The sequence below is a fragment of the Equus przewalskii genome, chromosome 5 (assembly GCF_037783145.1).
Source record: "Equus przewalskii isolate Varuska chromosome 5, EquPr2, whole genome shotgun sequence".
NCBI lineage: Eukaryota > Metazoa > Chordata > Mammalia > Perissodactyla > Equidae > Equus > Equus przewalskii.
The window spans coordinates 21326235-21342803 of record NC_091835.1 but is presented as its reverse complement, the minus strand read 5'-3'; positions in this window follow the sequence as shown (position 1 = coordinate 21342803).

Below are 16569 nucleotides of genomic sequence, written 5' to 3'. Positions count from 1 at the left end.
AGCCTTCCTGCCTGCATCTCTGAGGTGGCTACCTCCACTGCTGCCATCCACACAGAGGTTTTCTTCTGAGTTTTCTCGTTGTTTCCAGCACTGCCGGCTTCATGGGCTTTGGGAAGAAGTAACCCCACTCCCTACTTCCCTCCCAACAAACTGGCCCTGGTGCTATTTGGCGTGAAGGGAACATCCTGAGGTGCGAAGGCCGGGAGCCTTGACCTGTTGACAAGAGAAACCTCCCCCTCCCCAAAGTCCCTGGCTGAATGGCCTACCCCTCTCTCTTTCTCTCCAGTCACGAGGACTTGTCCATGTTTGTGTTGGACGTCTTTGAATCCATCCCTTTCTCACTTTTCTTTGTGATAACGTTGGTTCAAGCTCTCACATCGCTGGGATTATCATGATTGTATCTGGAATTTCTGCAAGTTTCATATCCATGGTGATAACTTACATGCCACTCTCTTGTTGCCTCCATCTGCACAACCCAGACCTGCAGCCCACCCACAGGTCCCTCCTGGGATTTCAGGTGGTTTCCATGAGTGAGTTATGTGTTCTGCATGGATCTGTTCTGGAAGTTTCCACTGTTCCTCTGTCTCATGGCTCTCATCTGATGCTTATCCTTCACCCATGGCAGGTAAAGCAGTGTGACTGAAGGTAGCTTCACTGTGAGGCTAATGAAACGGCTTCATTTGCATGGAGCTCCTTCTATGGTCCTGGAGGGGGCCCTAGGTTTACATTCACATGGTCATATGTATTAAAACAATTTGCTAAACTAGATATTTTAATGGTAATTAATGAAGACAGTTGTCTCTCCCGGTCTCTCTACTTTGACTTTCCCTGTGTCACACTCATGTGGTATTGGAGTCTTTGGGTACTTTAGGAATCCTCTAAGGACAAGTTGGGGACGTATTTAGTTTGTATTTAGTGCTATACTCACACAAACAGACACACTCACACACACTTTGCAGTCACTTCCATGTAGAGTCAGATTATTAGCAAGGTTCACAAGCTTGTTAACAGCAGAGTTAGTACTCAAATCCCAGTTAGTTTGATTGTAATGATAATGACTTTAGCATTGGCTTTCATGTGCTTGGGCCCAAAAACAGGCCTTTGATTTCTCTTTTTTTTAGAGGTTTTATTTTTCCTTTTTCTCCCAAGGCCCTCCAGTACATAGTTGTGTATGTTTAGTTGTGGGTCCTTCTAGTTGGGGTATGTGGGATGCCGTCTTAGCGTGGCTTGATGAGCGGTGCCATGTCCTCGCCCAGGATTCGAACTGGCGAAACACTGGGCTGCCACAGTGGAGCACGCGAACTTAACCACTCGGCCACGGGAACAGCCCCATGGCCTTTGATTTCTTAACCTAAAGGAGAATGAGTCTCAGCACACGTGCCAGCCTTTAGCACCACTTCCTACCTCCTTACATGATCCCAACAGTTTCTTGGTCCATCTTCCACTGTTGCCTACTTTATGTTCTATCAAACTGGACTCCTTGCTTCTGCCAGACCTTGTCTTTGCTTGTGCTCTTCTCTTGGCCTGAAGTGGCCCTGCCCAGTCACACCTTTATGCGATCTTGTTAGTTTTTTCCTGATTTGAAACAAAATACCAACAACGATGAAGATAACATAAACTCATAATGCATCCTACAGTGAGGACATTGGTGACAAGTTGGTTAATGAGAGTCATCAATTCAAAAAGTATTTAGCATAGGTTTATAGACTAGATACTCTGAAATGCCCCCAAAATATTTCTTGCAACTCCCATTTGATATAAATTTTATAGCAACGTCCCCCAATTTGATAACATTTCTGAAAACTTACATGACTTTACCACTAAAGATTTGTGAAGCTGAAAGAAACTTTCCTAAACTATCAGTATTAAAAATCAAATTTTGCTTTTTTACTACAACAAAGGCCAATTTATCTTGCTTTCTTTCTACAGAAAATGATAGTATAAAGTTGTTGACAGATTTAAAAGGCAATGAGAGTGTACAGCTGGGAAAAGAAAATCATTATACAAGCATATCAGGTCCTTAATTAAAAAATATTGTTATTCTAGATTGTGTGATGTTTGTTGGTTATTTAACAACTGTAATTTATTGTCATTTCTCTTTTTATTCAAAATAAGTACTGTCATGCATCGGTTAATGACTGGGGATGCGTTCTGAGAAATGCATTGTTAGGCGATTTCATCCTTGTATGAACATCATAAAGGGTGCTTACACACACCTAGAGGGTGTAGCTACTACACACCTAGGCTATGGGTACGAATCTTATGGGACTACCGTTGTGTATGCAGTCCACTGTTGACTGAAACATCATTGTGCAGTGTGCAACTGTATTCACTTTCACATCCAATTACACTATAATTTCGTATTCTTTGTGAGAAGGAGGGCCCCTAAATGTATAAACATCAGCCCCCACAAAGCGTGGAATCTCCCCCGCACGTGGCCCGGGGCAAGGTGCAGGAGGAAAGTGGGCATTGCTTCCTAACCAGATTTCTCCTGGCTCTCAGTTATTCAGCCGACAGTCGGGGCCAGCCCGGATCCTTGCAAAGGCCCTCACAGAAGCAGCTCTTCTGTGCTCTGCCTGCAGCCCCTCTTCCTGGTTTTGGGTGTTAGGCTGGAGAACAGAGAGCAGTGTTTGCAATGAAATGTTCCCCTTTCCATCTCCAGGGGCTCAAGCACAAAATCTCCCCCAGAAGGATTCCTGCCTCTCACACAAACCAACTCAGAGCCCAGGAGTCCTCTGCCTCACACGCCCAGCTGTAGCTGGTCCAACGGATCCTGCTGTGCCATCTAGTTCCGACAGTGCCCCATCATTTCTCGTCCATCTGTTATCTACTGCACATTGCAGCCAGATTCATCTTCCTAAAATACCACCGTTTACACATCAGATGCGGCCTCAAAGTCTCCAATAGCTTCCCATTTCCCAAAGGAATAAGTTCAGATTCCTTAGCTCGGCATGCAAGGCCAGTCTCAATCTGTCCTCTTCCCACTTTTGCCTCTGAATCTCACTTCCTTCAACTGACCCCTCCACTTACAGCATTTATAAGCCAAATGGTTAGTCATTGTCCCCTAATCAGTGTCACGAAGTCTCTGGTCTAAATTTTCACTCACAGCTGACCTCACGCTTGATGTCTTTTCCAGAATTCTGCAGTGGTGCACTTCCCACAGAACAGCACAGAATAGAATGTCCACTCCCTTCTCTTGGATATTTTTACTCTTTCATTATCCCCATGACTAATTTGATGATTATTGGATATGATTTCATTTTTATTCCAAGACTGTTTGGGCCTTAAATGTTGTTTTTAAATAACTTTGTAGTCTTTAAGAAAATCCATAATACAGCTAAAGAAGAAAGAGTTTTCATTGATCCGTGGAGATGTCCACTTCTGTCAGACACCATTAAATGAGAAGACTTACGAATCTGGCTTTTCACACGTTCCTTGCAAACATTTAGCATTTATTTCCTGTTTCTCAGTAATACATCTGTATATCTTCACATTGCACCTGTTGAGACAAGCAACTGTGTATATTAATCTACTGAAAAAATCTTGGATGGAAGATATAAAATTATAAGAGAATCTTGGGGTATATGTTTTGCTTCTGTTTGCACTTAAACTGAATTAGATAGCTCTGTACAGAATGTTTTCAGCAAATAAATAAGTCATTACCAATTAACCGAGGTGCATATCAGATGAGGAAAGTCTGCATTCTAGCAGTTATCGCACTGTTACAACCTCAAAAGCCTTGGACGTGGACCATCATGGTTGACGTTCTTCTCTCTGACGGAGTCAGATAGTAGAGATTTTACTCATCCAGAGGAAGTAAACAGGCTAGTGTCTACATCACGATACTGTGAATTCAGATCCCCGTGTGTGAAGCCAGATGTCCTAATGATCCCTCAGGGAAAGGACCAGTAGCTCACAGATACAGTCTGCGGTGGCAAGCCTGGCCTGGGGACTTACAGGGGTGGGAAAAAAAAGAAAATGTGGATGATGGTGAGAATGCAGGAAGCAGGAAGAAAAGAAAATAAAGGAGGCAAAAAAGAGAGTAAGAAATACTGAATGAATGAGTAAGATCTTGGCCTCAATTTGCTGTATTAGCGTGAACTTTCTTTAGTTGCAACCGAAACTGACAGAAATGCAACTCAGATGACCTCAACCAAAACAAAACAAAACAAACCCCCACCCCCGACATAATTGTCTCATTAGGTAAAAGTCTAAGAGATCAGATTTCAGATACATCTGGATCCAAGTAATAAAACGTCGTCATGAAGACTCAGTCTCCACCTCTGTCCTTCGTCTCTGTTCTCCTCAGCTATGATTTTACTCTCCAGCAGAAGATGGCGGCAAGGATGGCAGCTGGCGGCTGCTGACTCACAAGGTCTTTGTAGCTTGAGAACCCTACAGGAGGAGAGACCACTCGACCTCCACCATGTGCACATACTAATTTTCATGCAGGATTCTTGTTGGTTCTGCTGAGTCACATGCCCACTGGATAGAGGTGTGTAATGAATAATGATTGGCCAGGACCAGGTCACATACCAATCCTTGAAGCCAGGAATGGGTGAGATTCCAAAGGACACCAGAACCAAGTAGAATGGAATGTGATGGAGACCCTTCCTCACACAGTCCCCTCCCCACCCAGGCCAGTCTTCTGTCATTGCCACTGCACTCACGCTCGAATGCTTGGAAAGATGTGTGCGTGTGTCTGTACACGTGTGCACATGCGTGTGTCAATGAGGAAGACAGAGTTTCCTTTCAGAGTGGACACGAGGTTAGTGAGGACAGCATGTGCAGAAGCAAGAGCCCAAGGGCTGAGCTGACTATGGGAGGGTAAGCATCCTTAAAATTCACAAAGTCTTGGCAGCACTGCAGTGGAACTGAAGAGTTCCATCAACGTTAATTAGATCTCCATGAGCAGCGATGCCCTGGATCATCCATCTTTACGAATCTATCGCTTCCTTTTAAAGATGCTGTTTCCAAAGGAACTTTTCCCAGGACTGAAATTAGTGATCTAAAGTGAATTATCTTTTGTGACTCGTGAAATGTGAATGGTTTTCCCAAAGGATTGCAGCAATGTCCAGGGACACCAGCAATGAATGTGTGCACCAGTTTAAGCAGATCAACTCCAGACACTTGCCAGTTTAGTAGTTAAGAATCATCCTTTTAAAATGTAACAAATGCCTAAAGAAGAGTTATATGATTTAGAACAGTGCCTGGCACAGAGTGGGTGCTCAAGAAGTTATTAATGAATGAGTAAATGAATAAATGACGCAGGTAACCAAAAATCGAAACTCAAGTCCCTTCTCAAGTTAAGGATATACTTTAAGTAACTTTGTTATGATTTCTTTGGTTCTTAACGGATATTTCTGAGTGTACATATCGTCTCTTCCTCAATTAGAACACTGGGCCTTTTCTGCAGCCCAGTTGAGGGTCTTGCTTTAAATAATGCCAGTAACAAGCATTTTTGAGGAAGTCAATTAACGGCACAAATGCTTATATGCATGCAATGAGGTCTAATTATTAATAAAGCCTTATGCATAAATGCCAGGCAAACACATCTATTTTATTCTGTACCTGGGAGCAGATTCCATGTTATGACTCTGTCTTACAGTTACATGCTCCTGCTGTGTAGACCCCTTCTGCACAATTTCCTTGTAGGTCTCATGGATGTATTATCATTTTTATGCACAGACTAATGTCAATACTTATGTATTTAAGTCTTAATTGTTACGCTAAATCATTTCCTCCTCTTTCAGGCATATTTTTCTATCTGGATTTAATGTAAATTTGCTTTCACATAAGCATCCGTGGAATGAGTCTGGACATTGTGAAATAAAGCTGGTTAGAAGGGGAGGAAAGGAAGAATAATGGCTAATCATTAAGTTGTGGTGTGGGTGTCTGGTTGGGAAAAACCAGCTGGCTGAGAACAGGACTACCTCTAATTCACAGACCTGGGCGGTGACCCCTACCGTCTGGCCAGGAAGGAGTCACCTGCCTTTGGTGACTTCTTTGTTTACTCTCAGAGTGTAACCAGGAGTTGAAATGACTTCTTTGCCAAAGTTTAGATTTAATTTAACGAGGCTAACTCTAATTTTAGAACTGAGCTTGGTCCTTTCTTCTCGTTACTGCTCCAAAGTGGTGCTCAAGGGAAAAGAAAGAGGAGTCTTCAAGATCAACTCCCTCTTATAATATTCAAGTGCAGCCAGGCATGGAGCATCTGCGCCATGTCAGAGTCGGAAGGTCCTCTGAACTGTGCAGTAGGGATCATGCAGCAAGGTAAGATCACTTGGGCAAAGGAAAAAAGAGGAGAAGGCAAAACAATCAAAATCGCCAACATTTGAAACCAGATTTTAGTTGAAGGAATTGTTATCTAGTAGGAAATTCAGGCCCCAGAAAGCGAGTCTTGGCTTCACATTTATTTCAATGTAGTTTGGACTCTGATAATGTTACACGTCACTGAGCCTGTTGAATTTAATGTGGTGACAAAGTGTAGTGTAATAAAACGACTCCCAAGCCACTTGTTCCATCCACTCAGTCAACAAGCATTTACTGAACACCTTCCTTACCAGCAGGGCACTGGGCCCTGTCATGGCAACCTGGGAGCTTGCAGACCCACCATCCTAACACCACCATCACAAACATTACGGTCACCACCATAGCGCTTTCACCATCATAATCACCAGCACCACCATCATCATCACCATCATAATTAACATCACCACCATCCCAAACCACTACCAATTCCATCCCAACACTGTCCCTACCGCAACACCATCCCCACCCAAGCACCATCCGCATCTGAAACCGTCCTCATCCCAATGCCATCCCCATCTCAACATGGTCCCCATCCCAACACCATCCCCACACCACCCCCATCCTAACACCATCCCCATCCATCAGCACCATCCTCATTCCAATGCCATCCCCAACCTAGGACCATCCCCATCCCAGCACCATCCTCATTCCAATGCCATCCCCATCCCAGCACCATCCTCATCCCAGCACCATCCTCATCCCAGCACCATCCTCATCCCAATGCCGTCCCCATACCCATACCATTCCCACCCCAGCATCATCTTCATTCAAGCACCATCTTCATCCATCAGCATCAACCTCTTCCCAGCACCATCCTTAAGCCAATGCCATCCCCATCCCAGCAGCATCCTCATCCCAATGCCGTCCTCATCCCAACACCATCCACATCCCAGTACCATCCTCATCCCAGCACCATCCTCATCCCAGCACCATCCTTATACCAATGCCATCCTCATCCCAGCACCATCCTCATCCCAATGCCATCCCCATACCCACACCATCCTCACCCCAGCACCATCCACACCCCAGCATCATCCCCACCCAAGCATCATCTTCATCCATCAGCATCATCCTCATCCCAGCACCATCCTTATGCCAATGCCATCCCCATCTCAGCACCATCCTCATCCCAGCACCATCCTTATCACAGCACCATCCTCATCCCAACACCATCCACATCCCAGTACCATCCTCATCCCAGCACCATCCTCATCCCAATGCCATCCCCAACCTAGGACCATCCCCATCCCAGCACCATCCTCATTCCAATGCCATCCCCATCCCAGCACCATCCCCACCCCAGCACCATCCCTACCCCAGCATCATCTTCATTCAAGCACCATCTTCAACCAAGCACCATCTTCATCCAAGCACCATCTTCATCCATCAGCATCAACCTCATTCCAGCACCATCCTTATGCCAATGCCATCCCCATCCCAGCAGCATCCTCATCTCAATGACGTCCTCATCCCAACACCATCCTCATCCCAGCTCATCCTATACCTGCCATCCTCATCCCAGCACCATCCTCTTCTAATAGCATCACCAACATCATTGTCCTCTGGAGTGCCAGGCTTTTTTCACACCTTAACTCATTTTACTGTCACCTCAACCCTATAAGGTAGATATTATGGTTCCCATTTGTTTTGATGGAGCTGGAGGCTCAGAACAGTGACATTCCTTGCATGAGCCATGTGCTAACAAATGGAGGAGCTCTATCAATTCTCCTCATCCCCGGATTCTCAGGTTGTACAGGATGCATCAGAAGACCACACCACAGTCATAATGAGGATAAAAATGACCTCAGGGGTAATGGGTTATGTTTACAGCAGCACTTACATATTTTAAAACACCTTTACATTTATTCCATCATTTAAGCTTATAATAATCCTTGCAGAAACAAGGATGTATTATTATGGCCAAATTTAAAAAATATTTTATTAAGTATCTCAATCCTAGAGAAAATCTGCAGTAAATTAAGTATCTGATAGTACATTTTCAAAATTAATCATTAAAGTGTGACGTAGACACAGAAGTTAGTCAGTCCAGGGCGGTGGCCGATTCTGGATCGGTTTCCTCATTGAAATGGCACATCCAGAAAGCTAAACTGGAAAGTGCCTGTGTTCAAAAGGGCTAAAGGGCTAATTAGGATTGGGGATTTTGTTGCATTGGAAATGGCATTCTTTTAAACAAAGGTTTATACAGGGGAATCCTGGATAGCTGATTCGATCAGTGATTGACCACCTCCCACGTGTCAGGGGCTGGGCTGGGCTGTGGGTACAAGGTGAATGAGACACAGGTCCTGCCCATGATTACTTCCCCTCTGGTGAGAGAGCCAGATACCCCAGGAGAGTGTTCAACCCAGCGACAGTACTGAGATGGCCACACACCCAGACATCCGTGGGGTCAGAGCAGAGGCACCGAGCTCAGCCACGTGTGTGGCAGGGTGAAGCCGAGAGAGACTTCCAGGCCGAGGGACCTCCTCTGCTGAGTCTTGAAGCATCAATAGCAGTTAACTAGGTAAACAGAGGACCCGCGATGGGGACCAGGCTGAAGGAAGAGTGCAAACAGCACTCGGTGCAGGAAAATCCTAGAGGGATAGGAGGGAACTTGTCTCAGTCAGCTCAGGCTGCTGTAACAACACACCACAGACCCGGGGTTTAAAGCACAGACGTTTATTTCTCACAATCTGGAGGCTGGAAGTCCAGGCTCAAGGTGCCGGCTGATCCGGTTCCTGGTGAGAGTCTGCTTCCCGGCTTGTAGATGTCCACCTTCTCCATGTGCTCACAGTGCCTTTCCTGGGTGTGTGCTCATGGAGTGGGGGGGAGGGTAGGGGAGAGAGAGGAGGAGAGAGAGGGGGAGAGTAGGGAAGGAGGAGAAAGAGGAAGATAGTGAGCGAGAGAGGGAGAGAGAAAGAAGGATAGAGAGAGGAAGAGAGGGAGAGAGAGGGAGGGAGAGAGAGGGAGGGAGAGAGGAAAGAAGAGAGAGAGAGGAGGAGAGAGAAGGAGGAAGAGAGGAGAGAGCAGGGGAAAAGGAGAGAGAGAAAGAGAGTGGCAGAGAGGGAGAGGGAGGGACAGAGGAGAAAGAGGGAGAGAGAGAAGAGAAAGAGGGAGGGGGAGAGAGGGAAGAGAAGGAGGGAGGGGGAGAGAGCTCTGTCTTCCTTTTCTTACAAGGACACGAATCCCATCCAGAAAGCCCCACCCTCAGGACCTCATCTAAGCCTAGTCACCTCCCGAAGGCCCCGTCTCCCAACAACCCCACCTGGGGGTTCAGGCTTCAACACCCGGACGTGGAGGGCACAAGCGTTCAGCCCATCAGAGAACCACAAGCCGCACAGCGTTTCCAGAGAGGAAAGCAACTTGTCTCCGTTTGCCTTGGACTTTCCTGTTTTCAGTACTGAAGGTCCCACATCCTGGGAACCTCCTGGGTCTCGGGAAAACTGGGACCGATGGCCACCCCAGGTGGCAGGGAAAACGGCTGCAAGGATGGGGGGTGGCTGAGTTATGGACGTGTCCTTTATGTCAAGAGAAAGTAGTCTGGGATGTATGCTGTGGATGACACGGATCCACCAAAGCCTTCCAACTGGAAATACTGCCTGTCCGGTAGGGACAGAAGAGAGACAGGGCACACCAGAGGGATGGGCGCATCTCCTAAGTATGGAGGGCGGCAGAGGAGAGGATTGGGGGCTGGCGAGATCAGTGGGATCTGGCGATCGGATGGCAGATTCCTGACCTGGAGAAGAGAGTTGGGGTGGGAAGAACAGGCATGCCAAAGGGTTGGTTAGACCATGAGAGTTTGATTTGGGGATCTGTTGCATTTAAGACGTCTGCATGCCCTTCACAGATGTGAGAGCCCAGCACGTCGATCTTCGCAGCATGCCTGTTTCTGTTGCTCTTTCAGGTTTAATTTGCCAGGCGCTCCCCAGGAAAGATGCGGAGTTGTAGCTTGACAGCATTTCTTGAGAACCCACTGTGACCTAGGCATTATGTTTGGGTACCATGGATTCAGGGATGAAAAGACACGATTATAAATAGCGCTGAAAACTTCTCAGATTGGAAAAAATTAGTTGTTAACATAACATTAAATTCCAATTCTTTACGGCTAAATTTTTCCGAGATACCTCCTTCTGTTCACAGCTCCTCGAATCCATTTCCTTTTGTGAAGTTCAGATATGTGGCATGGGCAGGAACTATACCACTAGGCAAGGACTAGATTCTGGAAGGCGTGTAGAGGACAGCCCCGGCTTTGGCATGGATGGAGAAAGCTCCTGGACGTATGGTCTCTGTGCTCAGGGGGCTCACGGTGCAGGAACAGACCCTACGCCTATGCCCACTCGTGTCCTTTCCATCCTGAGCCAAGCAGGTGGCACCCGGCACTGGTCTGTGCCCAGTCAGGAAGGCAGCAATCCAAGGGGTGTTGGACCAAGGGGACCGTGTGTGTCGTATGCCAGGAAATGAGGCGGGTGGATGGGGGTCTGCAAAATTGAAGGGGAGAAGCAGATGGGAATCCCAGAAGGTCCCATGAGGGCAGACCTGGGCAGGTGAAGATGTCCGGGAGTGTCTGGCGGGGAGGGCTTCGGTGACCAGCCACGGGCACTCTGCTCACCATCCCTCTTGTCTTTTCAGAACATATCAATCATCGGACTGCACAGGGTCTCAGAGGCAGCTCTTGCTTGACAGGCAGACCTGAAGCTCCAGCTTTGGGGGACAAAGGGCTCAGAATTTCCAGGACCCCAGATACTGAGTGGCTGCCCCAGGACCTCTCCAGGGCTCTGTGACGGCCCCGGCTTGAGCTCTCTCATCTTTTGGGGGGTGCTGACTGTCACCTGTCCCCAAACCTCCTGGCCACTTCTTTTCCTCCACCAATACCGTACAATTCACAAGTTGAGCTGCAAGGGGCAGTTGTCCAGTTCAAGATTAGGTCTGCATGGTGAGTGTTGGAAGGATCCTGGACTGGACCCCCAGTGAGTTAGAAAGAACATTCTCCTTCTGCTTCTCATAGCTCACATCAGCCTCAATACTTCCGCCTGGAGACAGGCTTTCTTCGCCTCAGCTGGAATGAGGATGCTGACAGCTCTTAATTATCACAGCCTCTCATCTTAGCACCAGAAAGGCCCTGGCCACTCTCTCCCTCTGATCACAAGTTCAAAAGCCCTTGGGATGTGCTGGGATGGCTCAGGTTGGCCACGGGTCTACCCCGTGGCTGCAGGGGCCGGGTCCCTAAGAGGATGGCAGCTCCCATCTGTACCACCTGTTGGAAGCTGTAAGAGGACATCTCCCAGAAGGAGGAGAGAGGTGCTGGGCCCACAAAATTCCAGATGTGTTGGGGGTCTTTACAGACAGAGGGAGCTACATGTGAAAGATGTTGCTATACTGGGAAACTTGGAAGGGTAGCTAGTGACAGCTAGTAATTCCACAAGGTTGGGGAGCTGGGCATCGAAGCATCTGGAGTAGTGTAGATGAGGCTGGACAAGCAAGCAGAGGCAGGTAGTAAAGACTTTGACCTTTATGCCAAGGATGTCATAGATTGTTCTGGAAGGACTCTGAGTTATGGAGACATTACAAGAAAGGAAGGGATATGATCAGATCAGCTTGTTCTAGGTTATTGTCAAGGTGGATTAGAAATGGGAGAAATTAGAGGCACAACTTTGATGCCAGGACAGATGTGATTGATTGGGAGGAGAGGGTAGAGATGGGAGGTAGATGAGATCCAAGAGACTCTGTCATGGATTTGTCTGGGGGACACAAGCAGGGAGAAGGGGCAGCTCAGCTGATTCTCAAATGTGCTGGTGTCTTCCGTGGCTGCAGTATCTTCTACAGGGTGAAGACTGCTAGATTTGGGTCTCCAATCCTTGTGCAGATGGGTGTATTTAATTGCTTGCTTATCATCTTAATTTGAATAACTCACACACATCTCAAGCCCAACATACACAGCACAGCTAGCTTGAGCTGCCTCCACCTCCCACACTTCAAACCTGTTCTTGTTCTATTTTTCTCCCTTCAGTAAAAGGCACCTCCATTCCTTTACTTTGTTAACTGCCTGTTAGCCACACAGACTTTCTTTTGGTTATTCAATTTCCCCCTGCTGCAGGGCCTTTACACATGCTGTTCTCTCTATTTGTGATGCTCTGGCCATCACACTCCACTTGTTATCTCCAATTCATGCTCAGAGAGGCAGTCTTTCTTATAGTACTGCATTCTTTTCCGTCACAATACTCATCACAGTTTAAAATTGTGTATTTATTTGTATATTTAAATGATTAATATCTGGCTCCTCTATCAGACTATACACTCCAGGAGGGCATGAATCATCTGTTTTCCTCATCATCGTAGCTGACACATAGCAGGCACTTTGAAAACAATGAATCTCAAGTCTGGCTGAATGTTGGAATCAGCTGGAAAATTTTAAAAATTCTGATGTCTGTGTGCTTCCCCTAGAGTTTCTGATTCAACTGATCTGGGGGTGTGGCCTGGACACTGGGCTTTTTCTGAAGTTCCCCAGGAGATTCTAAGGCACAACAAAGTACAAGATTGTTAAAAACTCATATTCTTGGGTCTACCCCAGATTTGCGGAATCGTTGCCTTTGTGGGTAGGGCCCAGCGAATTTTGCACTTTGACCGACTACCCAGGAAATGCTTAGGCAACCTCAGATTCGAGGCCCTGGGTGCAGGGAGCCGTCTCAGTGTGGTTGGAGAGGGGACGGGGGTGGGCAGTGTATGGGGAGGGGAGTAGGGTGGACGCCAGCTGAGCCCCATGCCTAGCATAGCGTCCTACCCTTGGGCTGCAGGTCACCACCGCTGGAGGCTGGTAAAGAATTCGGGTGTTCTGGCCTCACCACCACCCGCCCCAGGCAGACTCATGTAACTGATCTTTGATCTTTGGTGGGGCTCTGGTTCCCGTGCTGTTTAAAACTCTCCCTGTAGTTCTGAATGCGGCCAGGGCTCAGAACCGCCGAGGAGACAGGAGACGCCAGGGAGAAGAGACCTGGGGCCGGGCCGCTGGGTTCTGGGGGCAGCTGGCAGCTGAAAGGAGACAGAATAAGCCAGGGTTTGGACTGGTTCCGGGTCAGGGGAGCATATTAACTTCCTACAGCGGTGTAACAATTCACCACAAACTCTGTGGCTTAGCACAGCAGAAATTTATCCTGTTATAGTTCTGGAGGCTAGAAATCCAAACCCAAGGTGTTGGCAGGGGTGATTCCTTCTGGAGGGTCTGAGGGAGAGTCCACGCCATCCTTCTCTCCTAGCTTCTGGAAGCAGCTGCCGATCTTGGCTTGTGGACATGTCACTCAAGTCCCTCTCCTTTGTGTCTCTCCTTGGTCTCTGCGTCTCCCGTCTGTGTCTCCATCAGAGATGTCTGGCATGGGACCAAGCACCTCCCTCTCCCGCTTCAGGAACCGTGTCCCTGAGGACACAGCATGTGGTGAGTTAATGGTGGGAGGGGAGCTGCAGGACTCTCAGATTTGAAACCAACAACTTCAAGATTTCGCATGCACACAGATTCTCTGTTCGTTAATGTTCTAGGGGGATGACTAGGCGGGTGGCGGGGATCCTGCCAGTTCCCCCGTGAAGGCCATTCCAGGAGGAGATACACAGCAGAAGGTTATTCTCGCTGCGGGTCGAATATTTCAGCTTTATTGCCATTATCATCATCATGGTGAATTTGGTTAGTTTTTTCATACAAAAAACTATTCCTGTGGGTGGCTTTGGACGTCTATGAAAATCTGCACATTTCAAAGTTTTAAAGGAAACTGAAAATACCTGGCAGACAGAAAGGGACTTTTTCTTTGCTAATGCGCAGAGTGGGGGCAAAGCTCGAGGAATTTTGACCACAGGATGCGGCTGGCGTTTTTGTTTACAGTAAATTTTAGGAAGGGCTTCTCTGCAAAGCAAAATGCTAAATATGGACGTGTCCAAGTAAGAAAGCATCTTGTGGCTCTCCGTTGCCGCTTTGTGATCAGAGAAGAGGCTGTGATGGGTCTGTAGACGATTTGCCCACCAGAATGACAGGATGTTATTTATCACAGGAAATATCTCAAATTTAGGTGTTTTGAATGCAAAATAAAGGGCGCTATTCCCTTCTCCACCCAGCGGTTTGTTGGTTTTATTTAAACGTCAAACTCCAAAATATGTGATTCCCTGACTTTGGTTGAACGGCCTGAAGTGTTCGTTTAGATAAGGTAAATAAATGTTTTACAGCCATTTCAATAGAGGTTTTAGGCAGCGAGCTGAGGATAGCACTCCCAGGGGGAACCAATTCCTATCCTGAGAGAAGAGAATAACGTCATCGCCACGCACGCCAGAAAAGCACTCTCACAATAGACCGAAGGACTTCAGACATGCTCAAGAAAGTTGAGAAAATGCGAGAAGGTGGGAAAGAACGTGCCCTTTTTCTCCAAATGCCCTTCATGACTTGTTTTCACATTGCCTTGTTGACAGTGTGAATTAAAAATATGTTAAAAAGGAAGATTTTTTCTTTTAATTTTGAAAATAATCCATGTTTATTGTGGGGCATATCCACAGATCAGAAAAAAATAGAACGAAGAAAAGAAAATCACCAGAAATCTCACTGCCTGATAGCGATATGTGTTTCCTTGAGTAGCTGATTTCCAGGCCCTTCCCGGGGAGACGACCTATCGGAGGCTGTGGCGGGTGGATTTATCAGCTACCGCAGCCTCGACTGCCTCTTATCATCTCCTCTCAGACCCGCCTCCCTTTCCTTTTCTGCACGCTGCCGACCTCCCAGACTATCGTCCGCCTGGAACCATTTCCCGTGAGTTCCCACGGGATCAGATCTTTTTTCTCTCCCTCGGAGAGCATTCTCACCCTAAGTCACAAACTTAATTTCGATTTCCAAATTTAAATGTCATTAAAGTCGTTTTATCTGGGGGCAGAGGATAGAAGGATGGTTGAAGAGATGGATGTAAGATGCAGGCAGACTAGCTTTAATTCTCGGCAGCAACCTCTGGACGAGAAGGAGAGCAATTTCTTGTAGCGTTTGTGCCCCACCTGGCGAGCAAAGCAGCCACGTTGAACTCGTTCGGGTCATAGGGCGCCATTTACTCCAGGGTTTCTGCAGAATGTGTTTGGACCCTAGAAGCACCTCAAAAAAGTCAGGAGGCTGCAGGAAACAAACGAAAACCAAACCACCAGCAGGGTTCTGCTCCTCCCCTCCTGCCCCTCCTCTCTCCCTCCATAACAAAACAAGTTTAATCATACCTAGAATGGAGGTGAAATCAAATTTGTTCTTTAGAAGTCCAGGGCGCTATCCATTGGGCAACATAGCCACCTTCAAATTTGTCCTTCAGTTCTGCTGTCTGGGTGGAGACTTTCTCAAGGGACAGGAAAGAAGTGTCTTGTCCTTTGGGAATTCAAGGGAGTGATTCGTGGCTAACTGTGTTTTCTAGGATCAGCAGTTAGTTGAGAAGGAAATTGTGTAACGGTGTGAAAAGAGGTCATAATTACTCCAAAGACTTCTGCTTCTACACGGCACATTAACACTGAAAATCTCCCATAATAAGAAACCCTGAGGTTGGGATGTTCCCAAATTGAGTGTGGCCGGCTCAGCACAGAGATCAAGGTCCCCATCTCTCGGTGCCTCTGTGCTCCGCAATCCTCGGTGCTGGGTTGGAGCCCAGCCTGTCCCCCAGGGGTCACAGGATGGCCGCAGGAGCAACTCCGGCATGACCGTCCTTCACGGCCAACTGAAACAGCAGAAAAGCACCTGCTTCTTCTTGCTTTTCTCTCTCCAAATGGCAATAAAATACACATCACACAAAATTCACTATTTTAACCATTTTAAAGTGTACAATTCAGGAGCATTTAATATATTCATCATGTTGGGCAACCATCACCTCTATCTAGTTCCAGAACATTTTCGTCACCCAACATGGCAACTCAGGACCCATTGGCGGTCACTCCTGGTTCCTCCTTCCCTCCAGGCCTTGGCAACCACTAAGCTGCTTTCCGTCTCGATAGGTTTGCTTTCTCTGGATATTTCACATAAAAGGAATCATACGGCACATGGGCTTTGGTGTCTGGCTTTTTTCACTTAGCATCATGTTTTCAAGTTCATCCACGTTACAACATGCGTCATTCCCGCCTACGGACGAGTAATATTCCACTGTGCGGATATGCCACGTTTTGTTTATTCTGGTTGTCTCTTTTGCAAAGTCAGGAAGATCTTTCTTGGAGTCCCTGGCACATTCCTCCTCCTTCTCATTGGCCAGACCTGCACACGTGGCCGGAGTCAAATCC